A 25,832-nucleotide genomic window follows, 5' to 3' on the forward strand; every position below is an offset into this window, starting at 1 on the left:
GAAGATGTCAGCCAGCCCAAGGGCTGAGGCCAGTGTGCAAACACTGGTCATTGATCTCTACATCCATCCCTTTTATTTAACAGTGAGGCCAGAATTTCAAAGGCACCAACACAGGAGGGTAGGTGCCAACCAGGTTTGGGTTGAGGGGTCATCTTCTCGAGAATGGTAAAAATCCCGATTCCACTTATCCTTCCAGGAAGAGGGTATCTCCTTTTCAGATGCATTTCCAAAGCTACTGTCATGGAGGTTCCAAGTGCAACTTTCCACCTTCCTTGCCTGATGTTGGAGGACTCACCTGTCCAAGGGATGAATGTGTCCAAAGTAGCAGCCTGTCATCTTCTCTAAAATGCTGTTAACTTTAAGAGAACATTTGTAGGATGAATGGCATGAATGAATGAATGAGTCAGTTTAGATCAACTTGCCTCAAATGGAATCCCCCAGATACTAAACAGCATACTCAACAGTGCCATTTCAAGAGAAGAAAATTCGGATGACCTCCATTTGGCTTCTTCTACACCTTTTCTCCAATAGCGGATGATCTCTTGATCATTTTTAAATTTTGTGGTTTTAAGTTTATCTTATTTCACTTCAATTCCCATTGAGTGATGTCTTCTGGCTCCTGCTCAACTTCCTCCGGCTAATTCATTAGGCCTGAGAGCTGCTCCAGAGTGGGATTAGAACCCGTGTAGTACATAGTCACTTTAAACTGAAATCTGCTAATTAATGGCTCTTCTGTGCGTAACTGAACGATAGCGCTTCTTCCCCGGGGAATTGCGATTTCATGGTTCCTAATGATGCTGCGATTACATTATCTGGATCACGCAGACGGTGGGTGTCAGGAGCGGTGCTCAGAGCCTGTCTCGGGGATAGGGAGAAATCACTCCTAAAACCAAGGGGATGAGGGGAAGGAGTTAGAATGTCCGCTGTTAATTGTCATTAACACGTGCTGTTCCTTCATCTCATTCGGGCATTTGTTTCAAGATCCAACTTCCCCTAGCTCCACAATGCCTCCATAACCTCACTCCCCCTCCCTCAATATTCATAGGGTTATTTTTTGTTTAAAAAAAACTATTTATTTGCTGTATTCCACAAAGTAATTTATTTTCATTACCTTTCTTGGAAATGTGGGTCTACATATCATTAGTACAAGTAACATATGTTGATTGTTGTTTCCCGAACTAACCTGTATTATTTGATAAGTTAAATAAAATGCCTAAATCCAACGTCTGCTATTCCCACCCTTTGCATTTGAATTATTTATCTTACTTTCATTCCCTTTCTAAATAAAGGGGAGTTATAAATCTTCAGTACTTTGCTACAATTTCTGTCCTGTGAATATAGAGAGTGTCATTTTTTGATTTAATGATGGAACTTGAAAGGATTATGTTCAAGGTTGCTTTTGAATACCGGTCCCCCCCCTTCTTTAATTGTCCCCTGAGATGGCTTTGCAGAGTGACCACAAACCTGGATATGAGCTCTGGTTCTCTCATTGGTGAGTTGAAATAATCCACTCATCTCTTCACTGAGCTTCTGTTTCTTTGACTGTAAAGCAGGGAAAATACCACGCACCCTGAGGACTGATAGGAAGATTCGATTAGGTAACCCATGGACAGCACCACCAGGCATGTGATAAGCCATCACCATCCCCCTCATCTTGGTAAAATGAGCTGCCCTGTAACATCGTGGTGGACAAATATCGAGGGTGGGGAGTTTTAGGTGTTTTTGTTTTGTTTTCTTTAAAGATTGCTCATGATTATGGCCTTAAAATTCCTCCGGAATGCCTTATATTAATAATAGTAAAAGGAAGATATTCATGTCTTCATTCATTAAAAAAATTTTTCATTTAAAAAAATGTTTTCAAATTGTTTTTTTAACACTGAGTATCAGACATGGCCCCAGAGATTGGAAGACAGCATTGAACCAAAACCAGAGCTGAGAGGCCAGTGAGGAGTTACGTGGCAGTTACCTGCCGTAGGAATTGAGTCACGGAGAGACCTGGAGAGCAAGGCCAGCCTCCGTTGGTCAGGCTGATATGAGCCTCTTCAATGCCAAGGGTATGCCATCCTGGGAGACCCAGCTGAGAACAGTTTTCAAGTAGCAATAATCACTCCTTGGATAAACCTCATTGGTTATGATGCTGCCACTGTGCAAAGCTGGAAAACATACTTGAAACACACACACACACACACACACACGCACACGAAGTATTGATTGCGAATGAATGAATGAATGCAGGCAACTTCTATCACCCCAGGTGACCTGCTCAATCAGAATTTCACCACCAGGAAGTTCCCTATTAAGTGATCATTTGTTCCCCCCTTGGGGGCAGAGACGTCGTGAACTGTGTAGGCAGGAAGACAGCCACATGGGATCCCCCCTCGTGCTGGACAAGGGGTAGGGGCACCGAGCCAGAGGCCACACTTACTCCTAGCACAGCAGGTGCTTCTCAGTGTTTCTGGGTGGGCTGCCTGCCATGGTTTTCTTCAGGGGTCTCCTTATACCCCCCTAATTTGATCACCAAGACACTCCCCCATCTTACGAGGCAGCTGAGCTGCTTCACCAGGCCTGCCTCGTTTGGATGCATAGCACAATGAGTTTGTACCCACCGAGCCTCCAGCGCCGATATTTCAAACCCTACAGTACACTAAACATGAAACTTTTGTTCAAATTTCAAGGATTTTGATAGCCCAAGTGAATAGACACTGCCTATTGATTTTTCCCTTACAATGACTCTTGGATAACCTATTTTCTCATTTATTTTTAAAGACAGCTCATGAGATTTCATAGCAATTCTGCCCAACCTCCTAATATCAAAATCCCTCCTTGACCCTGAAAATTGTAATTCTGCTATAGATCACAGCTGCTGAATATTACCTTTTACTAAGCTGGTTAAATAAAATATGTCCAAATCACTAGATCCCACAAGCCGTGGCCTGCAAGTGTAATGATCCGGGGGCTGAGATTTCTACCGCCGCACGCCCGCCAGCCCAGCGCTCTCACTCGCCGGCCGGCCGACCGACACCAAAGTGTGAGAATCCAGAATATCGGTTCGGGTTTAAAAGTGAAGGAGGAGGAGAGGGGAAGGGTAGCTCTTCTGGTCTTCAATGATTTTCTTGTAAAACTTTTACAAGGGAGAGTTGGGCTGTTTGATGTGTTCTAGACAATCAAATGCCCTCTGAGTCTGTGGCAGAGTGGCTAGGGTTTTCTCCCGAGCAGAGGAGGGGGCATATTTGATGTAGGGCAAGTTCAAAACCTCCAAAGCCTTCCATGCTGGTAGGTCAGGTGACACTCACGAGGTGGGAAGATACAACACGGGCAACATGAAAAGGACCAGGGACCTGGGAAGTCTCATTCTGCCACCAGCTGGCCGGGGCTCTTGCTTTTCGGCTGGAGAGGGGCGCTGTGGAATTTAGACCACGGGGGCCTGTGCCCTGCCCGAGCCCCCTCACCTGCGTGCACTCAGGCTCTCACCTGCGCTTCATTCACTTTAGCCAAAAGGCCCCACGGATCTCCCAGCCTGCCAAGCGGCCGGGAGCCTCCTTCCTCCCAGACTGGGCTTTTTCGCTTTCTCAGAAGAATGAAGGACAGCACTGACCCAGGTTGGTTCCAGGGGAGTTTTAAATATTTCAAAGCCAACACTTAGATCAAAAGTCATAACCTCTGGCTTGCAGATTGTCCTCTTGCCTTACGTGGGCAGCCTCCAAGTCCAGTATGGTAATGCCTCCCGGAGCAGCTCACTCATTACAGGTGAACAGAATCTGAAATAGCCCTGACTCAGCAGAAATGGGACATCTCCCAGCAGTGGCCATTGGAACCCACTTGAAATGCAGGAGACAAGAGGGTCTTCCTCAGACCCGTGGAGCTTTGCAGCAGCAACCCCCACCCCCACCCCCGCCCGGGCCCTCCTGGGACTGTGGGCCCTCCGCCTCCCCTGCAGGTCCCAGGCTCTGGTAGGTGACGGTCCTGAGGAACAGAAGCAGGAAACCTGCTGATATCAGCACCCGGTGAGTCAGAGTGAGCAGGAAATTGTCCACGAAAGAGAAATTAATAAATAGCAGTGCGTTCCCCCACCCCCACCCCCAAATCAGGATCTGTCAGGAGGTCAAAAGAGCTAACACGTATTACTGTCCTCTAAGTATACCTGATGCCAGGGATGACAAGCTTGTGGCAGGAGGTCACCCCCTTCCTCCCACGTTCCTGGCTGACATTGCTAATTGATCCTGGCTCTCTGTCGTCCTCCGAATCTTCTTCAACCCCGCGTTCCCAGCAGCCTCTGCTCATCAGTAAGAATTGATATGGGGGATACAAGCTATGTCCCACCTGGCCCCCTGCGTCCCCACACCCCACACACATCCTGTGCAGGCCAATCCCAAGACCTGGAGGTCCTCCCAACGCCTCCCCCGGGAGTCTGCTTCTGCTCCTTCAAGGTCCCACTCCAGGACCTGTGTCCTCAAAGAGGAGCAGCCTACTGGTTGTGTGTTCAATTCCCATGACGGGATCATCTCCCAAGGAAGGAGAGTCCCTAGAAAAATGCAGTGACATCAAAGTAAGCGTTGTTCCAAAGGGCTTGGCTCCATCAGCTACCCCTCCAGGGGGCTTTGGAGCCCCTGTTGGGAGCATCAAACTGGGCACCCGGGAGAGGTGAGAGAGAGGGCCGCACCCATAGCTCCGTGAGTTCAAGCTGGTACAGCCGCCTCCCCGCGCCCCAGGTCCCTTCCCTGCAAGGGAGGCCTGGCAAGGTTACCCTGGGTCAAGGTGATGGTGTCGGGATTGAACGAGAGAACCGTGTCACGCACTTAGCTCTGAACCTGGGCGGCGGTAAGTGCCCTGTAAATAGAAGCAGTTGTCTCAGTTCTCAGGAGGCAACCCACTGAGGACGGGCTCCGCCCTCGAGGCCTCTGGTCCTTTCATGAGACTCTTACCCGCGGGGGCTTGTTCTGTCGGTGCATGCCGCCGGCCTGCTCTGTGCCCGCCACTGGGCTGGGAGTGCAAAGGGGAAGGAGCCATTCATGGCCTGAAGGAGGAATTTAGAGCATCTGGAGCAGTCACGAGATGAGGTCAGACAAGGAGGTCCAAATGCTGATGTTCCAAAGTAGATGTGGAGACACCACCTCCAAGCCCTGACCAGCTTGGAACGGGCTGCAAGCGAGGAGCCCTCCCTGTGGCAAAGGCGGGGCCTGGCAGAGCAGAGCCCCCTCCCCAGGGGGCAATGCCACCTGCCTCCGGGGAGAAGGCAAGCTTCAGGGCAATCCATTTTAGCTCTTGTTACCACCTCCCCGTTCGCTTCCATTGCTCCCTCTTGATCGTCCCCCCTCTGCTGACAACAAGATATGGTTGGCATGTAGCTGGGGATTTAAAACCAGGAGAGCTTCTCCCTCCCTTCAAGCTGGAAGCTGGCTCCCTGGCTCTCTGAGGCCTCTCGAAGCTGGGCACTTGATGAGTGCCAGGAGACCAGCTCCCAAAACCGGAAGGGGCCTGCATTGTTAGACCAAAATAGCAAACGTGTAACATGAGTCTCTTCAGGGGCCCTCCGTGGGCTGGCGGCTTCCGGTGGGTGCTCGACACAGGCCAGCCTGTGGAAGCCAACCGGAGTGGCCCTCACTGCACTTGAGAGAGCTCTTCTACCTCCAGGACTGTTCTGTCCCTTAGCTAGATGAGTTCATCCCCCTGAAAATGGATCGGAGATATCCTTAGCCAAAAAAGTGACATGTCTGGGTCAGATAAACCAAACTTGTACACACGACACGTGTACTTCCTGAATGCCTGAAATCCTCCCATCTGAGCTTACTTGCCCTGCATGTCCCAGAACAAAAGATACCCCCACCTCCAAAAGGACCCCTTCCCCATGGATGGCAGCCACGCTTTCTCCCACTTGTGAGGCCAGAATGCAGAGTTCCGGGATGTCACTTCTCCCAGGTGGTGCCCAACTGATTGCTTGTCAACTTCCCAAATATTTTCATCTCTGGAAGCAACAATGCACCAAAAAAGGCCGTTCTGAAAGAGGACTAAGAGGCTGGTTCGACATGGTCTTGGGTCAAGGTTGGTGGCCTGTCTGGGGGGCCTCTGAGCAGGCGTGCTGGGATTTTTTTAAAAGACTCCCCTGCAGTCCCCCTTAATGAAGCTGTTGTCCAAGCCCCTCGGAGGGCCCATGTGGTCCGAAGTAGTAGCAAGTGTCCCATTACTGTAAACGGCCTTTTATTTTTAAACTAATGCTATATTTGGAAAGCAGTAATCCTGGGGAAATGATACTGGGACTAATGGGGAACATATTACCTTTCATGTGTTTTCTTCATGTTTAAGGTTTCTTTGTTATTATCTGAGTAGCAAGGCTCTGCATACACTCTTGGGCACAAAATCAAAATAAGCCTTAAAGCAATAATATTTTAATAAGCATCAAATGTCTTCAATGAGATAAAAGTATTAGAGGGTGTTTTGATATTGGGCTTTAGTTAAAACCTCATTAAAAAAAAAAGAAAATTTCTCAGATGTCGTGGGGTGGGGGAGCGGTGATGTGTTTTTAAATTCAGGTGGAGAATAAGGTCCAGTTCAGGTCAATTATGCTAATTAAATGCCACAAACGACTGGAATTGCCAGCAAATGGATGTTATTATTTGTTGCTTTCCCTGTTTTCCATTGATCAAAAGCAGCCTCTAATGACACTTGAGGCTCGAGAAGCTGAAGCTGCAGCCTGACTCCACATCGATGCCGGGGCGCCAATCCCGGCCCTGGGGTGGCCGGACTGAGCTCCCGTCCCGCCCGCCCGTGCCCCTCTCCCCTCCTCGGGTGAGGCTCTCGACAGCCCAGGCTGCTGGCCACGTCGCTGAGATTCAGATTAGCTCGGGCAATGAGTGTCTGGTCCTGTTCCCAGCCCCAACTGGGAAGGGCTCAGGGGCCCAAGTTACGAAACGAAACAGTCATTTCTTCACCCACAGCCAGGGACCGAGCTCGAATCAGGGGCTCTTTAGAACTGAAAGGAGCTTGGAGATCCTCCGTTCGGTTTTATAAAATAAGGAAACTGAGGCTCGAAGCGGGGAAGTGACCTGCCCAAGGCCACCCCAGCCCGCTGATTGCTGAGCCAAGAATAGAACAGCCATTTCCTGACTTTCAGTCCCGTGCCCACATGTTCCCTTCTCCAATATTACAAAACAGAACTTCACCTTTCCTCCCCGTCTCCTCACAGCAACCACCACCGCTCCCCCGCCTGCAGCTTTCCCTCGTACTTTGACATCAAATCTTGGTTGAGTGACATCAGCATAAACCAGCAAGACTTCAAGTTTGGCATCGGGCCAGGTGGAGCATGACTTGGGTCTGGCTTTTCCCTTGGCTGACCTAAAATGGAGTCAAATTTCAGTTGCAAAATGAAATGCACTTGACTTTGGACAGAAGGGACATCACAGGGGTGGTGGGGATCAGTGGTTTCAGGCCAATACGAGGACTCCACCATCCTGGCTTTATCCATACTCCAAGCTGGGGCTCTCAGTCATTGCTGCCTCCAGGTGAATGACCGTCTCAGAAAAAGTTTGCTGCCAGGGGGAGTCCAAGAGATCAAGAATCTGGGGGGAGAGGGTGGAAAGTTTTAAACAGGGACAGTTACGGATGTCAAAAACACAGCGCTGTCGCTCACTTGCTGGCTTACTGAGCTGGGCCCTGATTGCCAGCTACCCACCCAGTACTTTCTAACTCAGAGCCCCCAGCCATCATGGAGAGAGTGCCACCCTGGGCCTCGGACATCCCGGGTCCTGCTCCTGGCTCTGGCCCAGCCATGGGACCCCGAGCAAGTTGCTCTCCTCTCTGGGTCTCAGTTTGCAGATCTGCAAAATGGGAGGGCTTGGCCTGCAAGGCTGTGAGCAGAACGGCTCCCCAGGAGCAGCCGCTGGTCTTGGGGACACAGGTCAAGCAGCTCTGTCGTAGCCACATCCCTAGAGATGTGTAGATGATTCCCAGCCACAGACAATCCTGAAGTCACATTTGGGGGCTTTGCAGGGGCTTGTAGAGTTTGAATTTGGTCTTTGAAGTACTAGGGTCAGAACAGCCATCTGAATTCGGGCTGTCTCAGGGTCATCAAGGAATGAAACCATGGGAGGTGGCAGTGGCACCTGGGGAGGCGTGGTGTCAGGGAGGGCCCAGCCCAGTGGCACCTGGGGAGGCGTGGTGTCAGGGAGGGCCCAGCCCAGGACAAGGTCTGAGGCTGAAATCACGCAGCATGAAGGGACTGAGTCAGTGCCGTGCTGAGGCTCAGGCGCACAGTTAAGCAAACTGGCCATTAGCACTGAGTGCTCCTTCCTCTGCCCAGGGTTCTTTGGCTGTCCCCGTGGCCACTGGACCAGCCCTGCCCTGGGCAGGACAAACCCAAGAGGGCCAGGCAAAGCCTCCGAAGCCAGAATCCCTCCTTGCCCTGCCCATTCTGTCCCCAGTGAGGCCCACGTAGGGGAGCCAATCCCCAGGGGGGCCTTGGGACAAGCCTGGGGTCTTCCTGGGGTCAGAGCTGGAGCCCACCCCAAGCAGCTCCTGGGGGGCCCAGGGACCCGGGAGCTGAGCGTCCTGCATAGACAGGCTGGGTGAACCAGGATATGGCACCTGCTGGAGTCACGGAAAAATAAAAAGTGCTTCTAAATTGCATAAGGTTATGTCATACATGTTGTAAAGATTACAATTGCGAACGATCCCATAGCATAGATTTTCTTTCCTCAGCTAATGTGTATTTAACGCATCCAGTATTTTGCTGACACCACCTGGAGACTCCCACCCATAGTAACACACACCTGGGGGCGGGTAGGGAGGGGGCACTCGGCAACGCTTTGTTACCCCCACCGGTGACAGCAGGTTGAAATGAGCTTCAAGGGCAGGAATGAGGGCACAGGAGGGACCCGAGGGGCAGGACGGGCAGAGGACGAGCAGGCTTCTGACACCCTGCAGCTTACGATGCTTTCAGGCATCAGGCAGAAGCACGTTCTCCAGAGGCAAGCAGATCTGGGTTAAATCCCAACTCGGCTCCTCACTAGCCAGGGACTTCAGATGGATGCTTAAGCTCCCTGAGCCTCACTTCATGGACTGCCATGTGGGGATGATGGTAAATCTGACTTTGGAAGACTGTCACCAGTATTTGATGGGATCCATATGACCCTCAGTTACTTTGGGCACCTGCTGTTGGAAGTACACCACTTTCTCCCCGAGGGGCTGCTTGCTGGGTCACTGCCCAGCTCACCCCGAAGTGAGGGGCCATAGACAGCCCCTGTCACCACCTGAGGCTGGCTCTGATGGCATCTTTTTCCTTGGTCACAGGTTGGGGAGGGAGCCGAAGCACCATTTCAGGAACATGAAGAGCAGCTGTGGGAGGAAGGAGTCAAAGATTCACTGATTTAGTCATAAGGTATTTATTGAGCACCTACTAAGGACCAGACGTGGAGAACATGACAGAACAGGGTAAGTCAGTTCCCCAGGTGGGGCTTTCAGTCTGTCAGGGGAGGTACAGAAGCCACGTGGATCGCATTCTAAGAGAAAATAGTAAATAGTATTGGGAGGCTTGGAGCCAGGGAATGATGCCATCTGGTTTATGTCTGTATGGATCACTGGCTGGTGTGCAGGGATGGACTAAACAAGGGACAAACGTGGAATCGGATCAGGCAGGCCTGGCTGAGGGAGTTCAGGCATGTTACTTGACTTCCTCGGGCCTCAGTTTCCTCATCGGTAAGATAGGCAGCTGTGAGGATGAAGTATGCAGAGACTGAAAATGCAAAGGCACAATGACCACAAGTAAGAAGAGAACTTTGACCCGCAACCCGCAGCGCCCCCTTATCTGCCACCAACAGCCCAGGAAGCCAGGCTGCTATTTCTAGGGACAATCCAGGGAGCTAAACAGGAACGTCTGTAACCATCAGCCCCGAATAGCCAGGACTCAGATAATAACTGACAGCCTCCCTAGTTGTCATCCCTGATTCCAACTTAGGACCGAGGAGAGAAAGCCAAGTAGATACCCTAACCAACCACACGGGATGACTCGTTTGCTTCCTGTGAGCCCACCCACAGCTTCCCCAGGCCGACGGCCTCCAGTCAGGACCCACTCGAAGCTTCCTGCTTTCCACTATAAAGCTTTCCCACTCCTCTGCCTGCCTTTGATTCTCTTTGAGAATGCAAACAACGGGGGCTGACTCCCTTGCTGTAGTAAGCTCAGAATAAATAGCCTTGCTTTTCTCATTTGGTTGGTTCATTTATTTCCACGGTGCAAATGTATGTAAAGTTCCTAGTGCCTTCCTAGCACTTAATGGGTAAAACTCAGTGCGTTTCTGTCCCTCCCTCTCTGTCCACTGAGACACCAGCTGGGCAGCCACTCCAAGAGAGTGTCGGAACCCCGAGCAGTCAGGCCGTCCGAGGCCCTGACGATCAGCGTCTCGGAACATCTGCCCTGTGAGGAAAGTGACCCTGAGACGATTTTCTGTTTCCTTGTAGAGAGTGTGTAGAAGGTTGGGAAGGGGGCTACCTTTGGGGGAAAGAGCCTGGGACAGGAGGGAGAGACTGGGTGTTGCCTGGGTTCCAATCCCAGCCGGATGCTGCCTGAGTGGCTTAGGCCACAGTTGTGTTCTTTGTGAAGTGGAGAAGATTAAACGAGCTAATTTGGGTTGGATGCTTAGCACGCCGCCTGGCACCTAGGAAATGTGCCGTAAACAGAAACTGGTGGCCAGCAGTGGTGGTGACAGGGGGAATGTGTGGCCACCAGGCTGAGTTGCCGAAGTTTCGGACACTGTTCAGGAGGGCACGTGTAGGCACGTCCCCCTGAGTGGAGTCCGGTGCTTCAGTGGGGCAGGCTTCACCCCAGAACTTCCCCAGGGGAAAGAGAGACAAGCTGGAGGGCCCCGGGACCACAGCGGGGAGCATCTCCCCACCTAGGCAACCCCTGAGTGTTGTTTCCCTACAGGTTGACAGGGTGGGTGACATTCCACCGTGAGGTGCCCTTCACAAAAAGTTAGTGCAGCATCCCACGTAAGAGGGCTAGACTGGGGTGTTCTGGAAAATAACCCACTTGCCGTTTATTCACACTGAGGAGAAATCGATGGAGAGGCTTAGTCTTTATATTTTAATAGAGGCACCCCAATAACGTGAGCTTTCGCCTGAAAGCTCCTTGGGTAAAAGGAAGTGGTGCTGGATTGAGAGAAGAGGGGCCTCTGTAGCCACACCACGCAGATGGAAACCGCAATGGGCACTGGCCATGGAGCGATCCACCATCAGAGCCCATTAGAGGACCCCTTTAGCTGCCAGAGGTCAGGGGAGAGTGGGCATCTGGCCTCTCCAGATGCCCCAAGCAGATAATGAATCCAGAGCTGGCAACTCAAAATAGAAAGTGGGTGAAGAATTCATTCTTGAAGTACCCATGGCAGCCCCAGCCACGTTCAGAGGCAGTAGCCTTAGAAGGCATCCAGCATCCCGGGGCCATGCCAGTGGTAGGAGCTCATGTGCCCAGGATCTGGCAACATGCCTGGGGGCATCCACTGTTCAGGGCATGGTTGCCCAAGGGTAGTTCTGCTGCCTTCCTGGTCTTCCAAAAAATTCTTCCTCTGCTAAGGCAGTGGCTGGCCACCAGGAATCTAATCTGCTACAGCCACAACCCCAAAGCCAGTGGGGAGGCAGGAGGATGATTGCAATAGGAAAGCGCCACAGTTCACTCAGATTCCATGACACGTTTTCCAACAGTCGGATGCAGAAACAGGAATTTCTTTAAGATGAGCTGCCTGTTAACAGATGGAAACATGATAGGGTTTCCATGGTCGGGTGAGGATGAGGGCAATGTGGTTTTTGTGTTCTTGTGCTGTTGTGAGACCTGCCCCATGCTGCCTGCCCCTCCCCCCGGGCAGAGTAGAAAACTCCTGTGCAATCACTCCACTCACCTTGGCTTCCCTTTCCAGCCAGGTGTTTACTACCTCACATCAAAGTGGCCAGCCTGTTACAGGATACATTTCAGCATGGCCCTGCCTTACTTGCAAACTCACATGAGTCCCCTTGTTTGAGACTCTGGGGGCCAAGGACGAGAATTGGTCCAGGTGAGCCGGCCCGGATTCTCACCCCAGCTCGGAGAGGAGCTCTCTCGGCCTCAGTTTTTCCCATCAGTCCAATGAAGAGAGCCCGTATGTTTCTGTATAAAGGTCCTTCCGGCTCTAAATTCTATGATGCCGCTATTCTGATTCTTTGGAACTCTCTCTCCCATTGCTTCCTTTTCTGCCTCCTGCATAGGGGGACCACAGAAATCACATAGAAAACAGGAAGGTTGAACTCAACAAGAATCTGACTTTCGTGTTTAGCAAGGCAGGGAAAGTCGATCTTGCTGCCAAGTTCTGTTCCTCGCCCTCAAGGTGTTAATAGTACTGCAGTCATGAGGGGGTGTTCGTCAGGAACACAGAAGCCACTCTAGGTATTCCAAGTAGGAAGGGCTCAACTACAGGGAACTGGAGACTTGCATGGTTGCTGGAAGGACCAGGGGAAGCAAGGGTCAGGCCAGCAGCCACCAGAAGGCGGGTGATTGACAGGAGCTCCCTAGGACACTGCAAAGGACCCAGAATGTCAGCAGTTGTTGCCACCACCATCCTCAGCAGCCTGCGGCATCCCGGCATGCAATGCTCAAGCCTGAGTTTTGCCCAGGCATCGAGTTGCATCCACCACCAGAGAAGGCCGGCAGTCCTCCACCCCCCAATTCTTGCAGGAATGCCTTATTGGCAGACTCTAACTTGAAGTTATACAGGGAAAAAGATTCTGAGCAATGCAGTTCCAAGCTTCTCTTCTGACGTGCAGGCTGTCAAAGTATGTGACCATGAGGCCAGGGCACAAGAGACAATGAGCTTGTTTTCACATCCACAAAGAGGGGAGAGCAAAGAAATTTCATCTGAAGAGCCGGATCATGATTAATTGGTGATGGCGGTCTGGAGTGCTGGGTTGGAAATAATTTTGAAGTTGTATCTAGGCTTAGCAGGGAAAGGTGCTATGATTGATTAGGAATGCCTGTCATGGGTGTAGAAGGAAAGTGGGGAATTGTATGCAACAAATTTGCAATGGTGCTCTAAATTAATGATTGGGTGACTTTCTCTTTTTTTAATTAACTTATAGACACAGAGAGAGAGATGCAGAGCTGGGGGGGGGGGGGCAGAGGGAGAGAGATTCTTAAGCAGACTCTGTGCTCAGCACAGAGCCCAACGCAGGGCTCGATCCCATGACCCTGAGATCACCACCTGAGCCGAAACCAAGAGCTGGACACTTAACCGACTGCACTCCCCAGACACCCCAGTGATTGGAAGACTTTCTAAAGTCACCACCATTTGTATTTGTTCTTCTTTCCCTCCGTCAAATATATAAGTTATAACCATGTATGTGTGGAAGACACAGGAATTGGAAGAGCGGGTGAGGAGTAAGGAAGGGACATGGGGAATCTGTGGGGTTTCCAGCCTCCCCGAAAAATGCTGTGCACAATCTATACAGTCAACTCCTCAAGGTTATCTCATGGTCAGGTCTACTAACCTCTGCCCCACCCCCCCAACTTCATTTCCCAGTTTCTAGGTCTGTCTCTAATAGGTCTTTACCACATCATCTGGGAGAAACCTTCCATCTCTTCTCCAGTGAATTGCTTCCCCTCTCTGCACCTTGGCTTCCTCATCGACATATTCAGGACTTGGGTTAGATCTGTGGTTTGCCAGTGGTGTATTGAGGAGCCTAGGGTGTTCAGGAGGAGGAAGTATGGAGGAGTGCCAAGGCAGGGTGCTCTGGGAGGCACTTCACTTTTATCAGTTTTAGATATTGTGCTTTTGCTTAAGACATCACTTGGGAAGGAGGGGGGCAGTCCTGCTGCTAGATAGACAAATCAATAAAAAGCTTGAGAACCTCTGTACAGGTCCTCCCTGAACACATTTCCAGATGGAATGTTCCCTGGTGCTGCTTGGTTTGTTTGCCTCTGCAAACACCAGCCCCTTTTTTCTCCCCACCTCCCTTTCTCTTTTCTTTCTCCATCCCCTCTCTGCCAAAGATAGGAATTGCAAAGTCTCCATCTTAACTTCCAAGCTTGGGCTGAACTTGAAACCAAAGTTAAAGCCTGGTTCTTGTCATTAGGAGATGCTGTGAGGTCATGTGGAGAAGGGAAAAATAAAATCAATATGTCATTTCCCCCCTTTTCCAAAAAAAAATCTGGTGCTATTCTTTTTATAGCTGAAAAACACATTGAATCATAGAAAATTTAGAACTTGACATCCTGGAGTCAAGAGGTACTCTGGCTTTTCCCTTGCCATACATTGCAGTGCAAAATTTTGAGAAATGGGAACATGCTGCTTTGAGCTGTCATTGTTTTTAATGACACCGCAATTACTATCTGGTTTTTTATCGTTGTTTTTTTTTTTAAGGCAGGAGGAACCGTTCAAATAGGTTTTTCTGCTCAAAATGTACTTTGGAGTTCCATCTTGGGGAATAAGAGCCCTTTTGTTCCTCTTCCTGCTGAAGTTTCACTTAGTTCCCACTAATACTAGCTCTAGAAGAGTCTGAGTCAGCCAAAAAAGATGTCCATTCAGGAAAATGACAAGTTCATTTTCATTATTCCCTGCTGGAGGCAAAGGGGCAGCTTTGCGGAGAGCCCTGGCTGACTTGTTTGAAGGATGGTGGGGAGAGCCCACCATTCTGCCCCTGCTCTGTGGGGTCCTCCTGGGCCAGGGGGCTTGGCTTGAGAAAGAAGTGGCTGGAACCCTGCCCACCCCACCGGCAGCCCCCGCCTGGCACCAGTGGGGTCCAGCCCAGCCTAATACAGGACCCTTGACTGAAGGCCCCCTGTCCCAGCACTGCACACAAAGAGCCCAGCTAGGCTAGGATGAGCATGTACACATCTCGCCTGCTGACTGGCTGGAGCCCGCGAGGCAGCGCCTTCTCCCATTGGTTGGTCCAGATTGGCTGATGGAGCGGAAGGGGCGGGCCTTGTGGTCCCCAAATGTCCCTGCCTCACCCACTCTCTGGGTACCTGGTTCCCCCACCAAAAAGAGCCTGCCTGACTTTCACCAGTGAAATTGGCTCTGGAGAAGTGCTCTCAGAATTAACATGTGCTTCAGCATCCTTCTTGCCAGAGGGCACAGTGGCGGCATTCAGGAGAAAGGCGCCCCCCCCCCCCCCCCCCCCCCGCCTTTCTGAGAGCCCCTTGGAGACAGAGGGCCTGGGGGCGGGGCAGGAGGAGGTGCCTCAGCACAAGAGGAGGAGGATCAGGGACCTTTCCCTTCTCACCAGCTCCAGGTTCACCCAGGGCGGTGCTGCTGCCCAGAGGGCAGGAGTGGGGAGCTTGGTGTCCTTTATGGAGAAGAGTAGAGAACATGAGGCAGAGCCTGGCATGAAGGGAACTTGTCTCGGGGGCAGGAAAGTTGATCCTCCCAAGAGGGTCACGCTGTTTACCATTTACTTTGGGAGTCTTTCCCCAGACACTGAAGCGTGCATTGTATTACCAGGGCTTTCCTGGTCTCCTCTTAAAACACAATTCCCCCTGAGGGCCATAGTAAGTCACATCGTATAGAAATGGACCTCATTGGAGCACCTGGGTGGCTCAGTAGGTTGAGCATCCCACTCTTGATTTGGCTCAGGTCATGATCTCAGGGTGGTGAGATCGAGCCCTGCTTTGGGCTGGGCGCTCAGCACGGAGTCTATTTAGGATTTTCTCTCTACCCCTCTCCCTCTGCTCCTCTCCCAGCTCATTCTCTCCCACCCCCCTCAATTAATTAATTAATTAATTTTTTAAAGAAAGAAATGGACACCTCATTAACCTGGGGAAGTGACTCACTTTTGCCCAAGCAGGAATGATGGGAGGGTGGGCACAAGCACACATTATTGATACTAAAACGCTGTCCAATAGAACTCATTTGTGCTGTGTAATACCATGTGGCAATTGAGCTTGAAATGTGGCTAGTGTGACTGAAGACACAAATTCGTCATTTAAAGTTAAAGCTATGTTGGCTAGTGGCTACTGTATTGAACAGTGCTGTTCTAGAAAGTCTAATGAGGAAGAGACCCTAGATATTCTTTGGTTCAGGGGGTCTCACCAGTTGGCATATTTTATTGGAGGTATAGTTTGGAAAAGACTCTCTGGGAGGTATAGTTTGCAAAAGACTATGCCTTATAATTTTATGTTTGAAAAACAAAAACAAATCCGTAGTTTTGCATATTACAAACCTTCAGGAAAGTTGGAGTTTTGTGTTTATCAAAAGGTAGCAAATCTTTGCAGGGTAGTCCTACCCTTTCATATGAGAGGCTCAGCCCCAGAAAGAGGGAGAGATTGTCCAGACTCTCAGGGTGACGCTGGCTTCTCCAGGGTGACCTGCTCTCGTCCGAGCAGGCCAGGAAGAGCGGGGTCTGTTAGGTGACAGGGTTCTGAATACTGCTGCTTTCCTCACGTCCCAGTGGCCTTAGGTATATGGAAATAAGTGGGAGACATTGATAATGGTATTTGTTCTGAGTCCCCTCCCAGGATTTTTCCTGCATCTTAGAACCCCAACCCCAATTTTCTCGGGTCCTCGCAGGTCCCGGGTGGCTCACAACCTTCCCTGGTGTCCTTCATGGTCTTCTCATGCCCACCCCCCAGTTTCATGCTACTGCGGTGGACAGAAGAATGGCCTTCCGAATCCTTGAAATCTGTGACTATGTTACCTCTCATGGTAAGAGGGATCCTGACAGTGTTACTAAGTCAACGATCCTGAGATGGGGCTTCTTTGGGATCAGATTTTCCAGCATTTGTCTTCGTACCCCAGAGTTCCCTCTTAACCCCTAACTTCCCACTCTCTTCTTTGTCATCTCTTCTCTCCATCCCCTCAAAAATCCCCCACAAGCAAAGACAGGAACTCAAGCCACAGTGGGAATCAAACTCCTGTTTCCCGAGGAGAGTCTCCCTCTGGTCCGTGAGATGACAAGAGCCACTGGATCGCTCCACCTATTGGGTACCAGACACTGTGCCTAGCTGCTGGAGCTATCTCCCAGCTGAGGCAGTGGAAGCCAAGAAGGGCAAAGAAACCATCTCGGATGTTTTCACAGATAACAGGGAGTGCAGAAGAACCACCTAGCTAAGCCCAGTCCAGATTGCTAAATCATAAGAAAATAAATTGCTCTTGTCTGAGGCAACTAAGCTTAAGGTAGTTTTTTACATAGCAATACATCATTGAAACATTCCCAAACCTCACCCCTACATAAGAATGGAAGGCTTGTCCTTCTCTTTCAGACTCTCCCTGATGTCTAGGCCCAGCTCTCTCAAGCTGACAGACAAGTCAGCTGCTGATAGTTCTGAAACAGACAGGGTATAATGTCACTGTAAGCACCTGCCCAACCAGTTCTTTGTGTGGCCTGGTATAATTAATTAATCAGACATTTGTGAGCCCCAGACAAGGGGTGCCATTGATCTTCAGGCTCCTCCTTTGGTGAGGAGCCCTTGGAACTGGAGCCATTAGGGTTGGGCAAGGATGACTCTAGGGCCATCCCAGTCATAGAGCCCCAACCTCATGCTGTCCCTTATAGGACAGGCCCTGATCATATGGTTGCCATGACAACAGGGCCAGTCATCCCCTAAATGCACAGGCCAAAGGATCTTTCCATCCCTTTATGCTCCAAGGACCAGAAGACCTCAGCATTACAAAGTGTGGGTGAGGCAGGGACAAGCAGAAAGAATGATACTTCCATTTTCTTAGATTTCTCCCACATGAAAATGGCAGCACTCTGAGGACAGAGACCAAACGCATTTGTCTTGGGTGAACAATGTAAAAGAAGTTAAGAATTTCACCAACATGTGTATGACAACAGATGGGCACAGCAAGCCATGTTGGGGCAGACCTGCTATTCAGGAATGAATCACATGAGGGGCATACATAAGTCCAGGAGGCAGCCACTGCCCTGCCGGTCCTCAAAGCCTGTCCCTCTCCATATCACACCTCTTGGTATTCAGGGCTGGATGCTGGGGGTAAAGTAGGCAAATTTGCAAAAGAATAAAAGAACCTCCTGGGAAGAACCTCCTGGGTCTTTTTGAAGACCACCATTTCTCGATCCCTCTGATATATCTGGAGAGTCCCAGGTAAATTAGTGGACAAGGAAGTACAGAAAAGACACCTAGGCCCTGGAAAAGCCAACATGAAGAAAGAGACAGTTGGGGCATGTGGGTAAATGACCCTGATCAGACCCTGGAGAAAGAGGGGGCCTCAAAGGAGACTTCTCTTAGATAGGGGGTGTCATGAGAAATCACTGAGAAACAAGAGGTGACCATGTTCTCCATAAGCTGGAGAAGTATATCACAGTAGTTACAAGAAATCATACATTTACTGTGGATAAGGCCAATTGGACAATTGCCTTATTCAATAAACAATTCGATGATTTAATTCCATGAACATTTATTTATGAAGGCTTGGCGACCACAGCTAGGAGGGCAAATAAGAGAAGCAAAAAAGTAGTTGTGATGTGATGTGATGAGTGCAGAAACAGAAGTATATTCAGAGGCCAGACACTGCTCTGGGGAGGAAGGCAGTGACAATTTCTGGGGCTGTCCAGGAAGGCTCCCAGGAGGAGGTGACCAATGAGATGGGTTTTGAAGGGTAAATGGGAGAGTTCACTAGGGCAAAAGGTGGGGGCTTATCTTCAGTGGTTGGCAGCCCATGGTCTGTGGATGGATCCACTTGGCTCAGAGGCAGAGGGACGAAGCCAACTTTCCCCATTCAATTTCCAACAGACAGTTGTGTTGATTTGATGCTGGGTGGAGTTGAGCTCTCTGATTCATCATCAGCTTTGAAGATGACAGCACCCACTGGGGCCCTGGCATGAAGCAACCTTAGAAGTCACAAGCGCCAGTGAGATTGGCCAGTCACAGAAGTTGTATTTTTCTCTGAGTCTTTGTACATAGAAGGAACCAAGGAAGAACAAATAGAAAACAGCACATCCAAAGCTGGTCATCAGCAACTGTAACTGATAAGACTCCAAATGGATGTGGTGCTGGCTCAGGGCCCCCCAGCCTGCTGGAGAAGTTTCTACATTGACTTCCCACAGGGGCATTCATACCCCAGTGTGGCTCTCTGCCTGAGCCCCAAGGCACAGTTTTCAGTTCTGGGACCCCATTTGTGAAGATGGCCTCTCTAGGAAGCTGGTGCCCATGGTAACCCCTACTCAACAGAATGAAACAGACTGAACCTCCAGCACACTGACCAACACAGGCCTTGAGCAGTGACTCAAGTCTCCTGGTCTACAGCTGGTCCCGCCTCCAAGAACCAACCTTTGACTATGGAGGGCTCTGTCTGGGTATCCATTGGTGGGGGCAGCCCTGAAGTAAGTATCACCCCTTTGAAAAGAGCAGATGTCAATCTTGTCACTTTAAATTAACTTTAGCTAAGAGGGACTGACTGAAACATGATGCTGGGTGAACTATATTTGACTGATATTCTGTCAAATATCGCATGGGGTTGTGATCCACAACTTTTCCCATCTGCTGCTCTGGTCTGAGTCACTGAATGCACAATAGCATAATTACCATATCTTGTTCGGGTTTCCCACCATCGGATCAGAGCACGTGAATGTGAAATGTGCCCACAGAAAAAGGCAGCCCTGGTGGGGTGGGTGCGAGGGCAAGGGGATCCCTCAGTTCTTCCCTTGGGGAGAGCCACCGAGGGAGGGGGCTGCCCCAGAAGGCATCCCAGCCCTTGCCCGGGAAGGTGCATATCCTGGAGACAAAGGAGGAAGGTGGAGGATCAGGAGTAAGGAGCAGGATTAAGATCACACAAACCTGCAGCCCTTAGAAACTGGCTTAATCCATTTTATAAAGAGTTGGGAGGGTTTTTCTCTCCGTGAATATAATACCTTGCACATCTGATCAACTCTTTTCCCAGAACATTTCAAAGCTCTCTGCAAATACAGCAGAGTCTCCTTAGATTAGAGCACGGCCTATTATTACCTGGCTTTGGAGACACCCCAGGTCAGCAGGTCACCTGGGGCCCTCTGAAATAAGACAATTCCCTACAACAAAAAGCCTGGTGTGATGTGGTTTGTCTAACTAGTGGTTTTCAAACTACATGAGTCATGGGACCCTTTAAAAAAAACCACACAGCCTAAAGCTAAACTCCTAATTCAGAACAAAGTGGAGCTATTCTGGTTAAAGCAAAAGTGGGAAGTGAGGGGGAGCAAAGATGGGTCCACTTGACACCCCCCATCCACTGAGCCCCAGGACTCCCCAGTCACCATCATGCCACCAAGCACAGGTAGGTTTTCTGTGAAGCTAATGAACTTAAGTTTCTTTAGGGTACCCTCCAAGGCCCGGTACCTCATTTTATTTCTCATTTTGTGTTGTTTTTATAATGAGGGGCCCCTAAATGATATGTTTCATGTCAAACTGAGTGCAAAATAACTTGAGGTCCTTTGTGCAAGAACGATAATTCCAAAATGGTGACAGCAGAGTGTTAAACCAGGCACAGGGCCCTCCTGAGCACCGTGGGGCCCAGCGTGCATGCCCAGGTGGCAGGCCCATGAAGCCAGCCCTGACTCCATGCCCTATAAAACCTTGCATCTGCCCTTTTCTCCAACTTTCTAAAGAAATGCCAATAGTTTCAAAGGAACCCCCACTTCCCCTGAGCATTTTCTTCCATCCTAGTGAGTCAGGCTTGTCAAGCTCACAGCCTCGCGGGCCTGAGGCTCCTCCCGGATGCAGGGCTGGGCCTCCTGCATCTTGCTTTCCCGTAGAAGAAAGGCCTTCAGATGAATGACTGCATTTGTAAACAGAAACTAGAGCAGACCAAAGACTCTGTTAAATATTCAGGGATTGGGACTGGGCGTCATTTGGGGACATTGTGGCTCAATCTTAAAACCCCCAGAGTATTGGACAGAATCGTTTCCGGGTGCTCCCTGAGGGCCTGGGCCTCATCCACTCCTTGCCTATGTTCCCCACGGTCCTGGGCTGTGGTGTCACTGAAAACACGTCTACTGAATAAACACAGCCTCTGTCCCAGCTAGACAGAGCGCTCGTGGTCCTCTAACTCGGCCGCACTCACTACAAATGACAGACTTTGTATGTTTCTTCCCCTGCCAGAAGTTCTTCTTACTCCCTTCTTTAGTCCAGGCCCTATCCACATGCCAACCCCCTGCTGAAGTGTCCCCTTCGGGTGGCCCTGCCTTCAAGATGAAATAGGCTACCCTCATTGGGAAGGAAGGAGGGCCATTCTTAGAAGGTGTGGCTTGAGGCTGGACCACCAGTTAGTGAGTGCACCTGCAGGGTCTACCCAGGAAACAGAAACCCCTGACGTACAGAAAGCAGGTGGGCTTGAATGCACGAACTGGTTTTGCAGGAAATGCAAGAGCTGAGAAGCTAGCCAGGAGCACTGAGTCCACCTGCCAGAACCTCTGGCCGCAGCAGAATGGGATGGGGAGAAAGAAGGATGGTGGCCCTTCCTTACCTCATCCCCTCTCCCTCCGATGCCACCCCAACCCTAGCCCAGTTCCTAACCCAGGAGGAAGTGTGGGAGACACAGCTTGCGGGGGCCAGGCCCTCTGAGACAGCAGAGCGGAGGCAGGGCCATGGAGAGGGCCTGAGGAGTGAGCCCTGGATTGTGTGCGAGGTACCGTGGAAACGCTGCTCTGGCGGAGACGGGGAGGGGCATCTGAACTTGAAAACCTCTGGGCACCTCTCCAGCCCTGAGAGGGAAACTTGATAGGAACACTTTACTTTTCTCAACAATTCACATAATCATGGCCTTAGAAATCATGTTTTTCATGCTCAGTGAAATGACAGTAGAAAATCTTTCCATTGGATATGTCATGTCCCACTGGGTTAATTTCTTTTTATAACTTAGGAGAAACGTTGTGTTTTCTGACTTGCAGATTCACTTCCTTTTAGGAGACAATGAGAATTATATAACCTATCATGTTTCCCTTTTTGCCTTAGCGGCCAGGAAGCTCTGAACTAAATTGCGAACTTCCTAAATCAGGTTTTTAATTATATCTATCCTCTTCTGCACGTCTTTAAACCCACAATGTCTAATTTAACCCTCTTATTGATTAAATGTTGTATAAGACGCCTCAAATACTTTTAAGTAGCAGATAAGTCTGCCTTGGCTTCTTTTTAATATAAGCTGATCCCAACAGTTCCTCCGTCTAATTCTTCCTCACATTTGGTCCCTGTCTGTTCCCCTCCCCCACAAAACTCCCTAGTGATTTGTCATTTTCCCACGTTGAGAAAGCCACAGGCCCTTCCCACTTCTCTATGGCACTCTCTCTAACTCTTAAATTGTCACTGATGTCTTTCACTTCCCTGTCCACTGCCCTCGGTGGAGATTCCTCCCCAGCAGGGCATGAACCCTTCCCAGACAGTGCCAGCATCACGGGGCCCACTGAAGAGGAAGCCGCCAGCCCGGACAGAGAAGTGAGGACCAGCAAAGGCGGAGGGCTGGCGTGTGGGCATGATAGGCAGCCCTCGGAGGCTTTGGGTCACTGACCTGGTCTGAATCCAGCTCTGCCACTCACCTGCTGTGACCAATGGACACCTGCTATGCCTACCAGTTTACCAGCACAGTGGTCCTTCCCCTGCATTTGGTAACAGCACCCCAATTTTTTCCCTAGGGATTACTCCTCTCCTGTTGCCTCCAGGCTGCATGGGATTGACATTCAAAGTGGCATGTCCTATCTGCCCAAGATATGGTCAGGTCACCTGTCCAAACCCATGAGACTATGCCTTCCAAGAGGATACATTTTGAGTGGGGTGACAAGCTGGAGCTCATTCATCTTGCCTACCGTCCCCAGTGAGCTTGTCAATCAGCGCCTACCACCTCCAGCCCCAAAGCGGACCTCATCCTTGTCCCTCATGCCTGCATCCTTAGGTTTTCCTTGGGTTTTTAAGAATGAGTTTCTGTTGTTGCAACTCTCAAACTCCAAGCAACGCAGGGCCCCATTCTGAGAAAGTTATATAACCTCACTGAGCTCCAGATTCTGCATGTGTATAATGGAGATACCAGCACACCCATCATGGGCTGAGGGATAATGAGCTTAGTCCATCATGGGTGTTCTGCAGAGATGTCATCCCTCCTTCCCTGCCCGACAGAACAGATGACCTTCAAAAGGTGATGGAAGCTGCCCCCATTGCCCAGGTGGCCAGTGGCAAATGTCAATGGTGAAGTCTGAGACCTCATGTTCTTCTTTAGGACCTCTCTGCTTTTCAAGGAATTCCTTGGGATCTCACCAAAGGATGAGCAATGACTTGCCCATTTCAATGAGGGAGAAGCAGGATTTCGAAAAACAAAACAAAACAAAACAAAAAACTCATCGTGAGGAATGAAGACATCAGGTTCTCTAGCTATGGCCTTTGCCAAAAGTCCTGGCCCAGGTTCCTGCCCAGCATTGCTGCTATGCTTGGTGGATTCCTCCCTCCATAAACCTGCAACCAATTCTGTTTTCAGAGCATATGCACAAGCAGACTTGGCTTTGAGGGGCCTGCAGTTTCCCATGGTGACTCATTATTGGTGGGCACTGAAGATCCTTCGATCCTTCAGGAAGACTCAGCGAGCCTGGAGCTAGATGTGGCTGGACATGAGCAGCTGCCTCCCTGGGTCCTCGTGGAACACTGAGCTGGTCTCCAGGGAGCACTGTCGCAATGAGAGAGTGGGAGCTAACTAGGGATGTTCCCAAGCCCACGGTGGGCTCCACAGGGAACCCACTGGCTGTTCCAAAGAGCTGGCCACAGAGTCTTCTTAAAATAATAACTACTAGAGCTATCACTGCTATTGATTGCTTCACATAAGGTAGGAACTAAGTTCATCAGCCTTACTTTACAAACGCAGAATCAGGCTTAACAATTAAGAAACTTGACCAAGGTCACATGGGTATTAAGGAATAAAGAATCTCACCCAGGTCAACATGACCGGGACACCTGTGCTCTTCACCACTATGCTCTACTATGTCTCCCATACTCCTGGGGGGGAGGCCCACCACGACCCCCACTCATGGTCACCAGGCGGCCACCAGCCACCTGGAGATCATGGACAATAAAGACAACCGATTTCCAATTCTGCTGCTCAGTGGCGAAGTGGCTTCGGAAAGTGGCGTTTCCTCTCTGGTTCTCAATTCCCTCCTCTGTGTGGTGGAAAACAGGATAGGCGTTGTGCTGTGGGCCTCCAAAGAGTCCTACAAGGTCTTTTTCCCACATCACCTTGGGCCTAAATATCCTGCTTCAACTGGGAAGGAATTGGAGAAGCTGGAGATGGGATGGGAAGCTCAGGCCTCGAACCTCCTGCCCCGTCGTCCCCAGCAGACCTGGTGACCACAGCATTCTCTCTGGCCTGTTCTGGCAAGCCGAGTGGCTCCCCTCACCCACCCCACCGCCACCTCCTCATTACAGAACAAAGGAACCTGGCTCTTTCCCTCCAGTCCAGAGAGGGTTCCTAATTGGCTTTCCATTAAAGAGAAAATAGACTACTGTTTCCACCTCATTATTTATGAGCCTTTCTGGAAGTGCATTTCCATGCACTCTGGGATTACTCACGCCCATTTTGCTTGGCCATATTTTATGATCTGTTTTATTTATTCAGGGCCTCTATTGGGTACTCACATCTGAAACCAATTAAAAACCAAGAAATAGGAAAAACCAAATAAACACCTGGAGATGTCCAAACCCAGTCTTTCTAAAGCCTGTGATTGGGAGACTGGCATGGCCATACCAGTAGTCTAGGCCGTAGGACAGCAGGTGACAAAGCCACTCAGATGGCAGCGCATACATTCAAAGACCTGTTGACAGAGCTTAGGCTGAGGTTGCCTGGTTCCTGGTCTCACCCAGGATCTCCCGGTGCAGGGCAAAGGCAATGTGGATTCATTTGGGGATGCCCCTCTCTGCCCGGCACATGGTAAAAACTCAAAACTGCTTTGCTCAGCCTTGGATTCGTTCGTGTCATAACTGCTGAAGTGACCCTATGGTGAACCATCTCTACGAATATGGGAATGGCTTCCCTTTTAAAGACACTGCCTCGAACTCCAGTCTGAAAGGATTCTTAGGGGTAAACATGCTCCTTTTTTTTTTTTTCTTGGTGGGTAAAGAAACCTTTAATGAGGATTCGAGGTGCCCGACGAAGGTGCCGGGGAGGACCAGTGCTCAGCCCCAGCCACCTCCTGGGTACATGGTTCCATGGAGGTTTTCAAGTCAGTGCTTCTGCTGCTGCTTGTGAGGCTTATCTCATCTGTGCCCCTCATGAGTGTCATCGTCGTGGGCAGCTCATGGCGGCACCGGGGACAGGAATTTGTCTTGTTTAGCCAGAATGCAGTTGGAGGGGAAGAGGTGATGGCAAGCCTTCTTAATGGCAGTCTCCTCTTCCAGCCTGAGAGCCCCCGATGATTGTCCTGGGAAGGTTTTCAACCACAGTCTTGGCAGCCCGTGGAGGCAGGTGGCGATTCTGCTCTACTACCAACCCCAAGTCTTTGAGGTCCATCCTGCTGAGAAGTGACCTGCTGGAGCCGGCCGCCCTCCCGCTCCTGACTCCCCTAGTTCGTGCTCCCTTTCAGTCTCAGCAAAGCAGTTGCCAAGCTCCGTTTTTCCAGAGACCTGCAGTGTATCATTAAGACGTATCCTTGTGGGGATGGGGGTCTCAGCCAGAGGAAAGCAGGACCTTCCTTCTTTTGGGGGGGTCTGAAACCATTTCACACATCTTTCTAGGAGATGCTTTAGAGTCTGTGTCCGCAGATAAGCCATCCTGGCTCCTATTTGTCCATGTGAGATGCAGGGAAGCCTTTCTTTCACTCTGCCCGCACGCACTCCCCCTCCTCCAGCTTCAGTCCCTGCTGGAACTGGAGGCCTCTCTCTGCCCCACTTCCCACCTCCACCCTAGAGAGTCAGTACATTGGCTGGT

General features: G+C 50.4%; 1 pseudogene; it reads right to left on the reverse strand.

Annotated features, from left to right (window-relative positions):
- Positions 1–2,025: 2,025 nt before the first annotated feature.
- On the reverse strand, positions 2,026–2,155 carry LOC116644159 (annotated as a pseudogene).
- Positions 2,156–25,832: the final 23,677 nt, after the last annotated feature.

This window comes from Phoca vitulina, unplaced genomic scaffold (assembly GCF_004348235.1).
Source record: "Phoca vitulina isolate PV1807 unplaced genomic scaffold, GSC_HSeal_1.0 scaffold28, whole genome shotgun sequence".
Taxonomy (NCBI): Eukaryota; Metazoa; Chordata; class Mammalia; order Carnivora; family Phocidae; genus Phoca; species Phoca vitulina.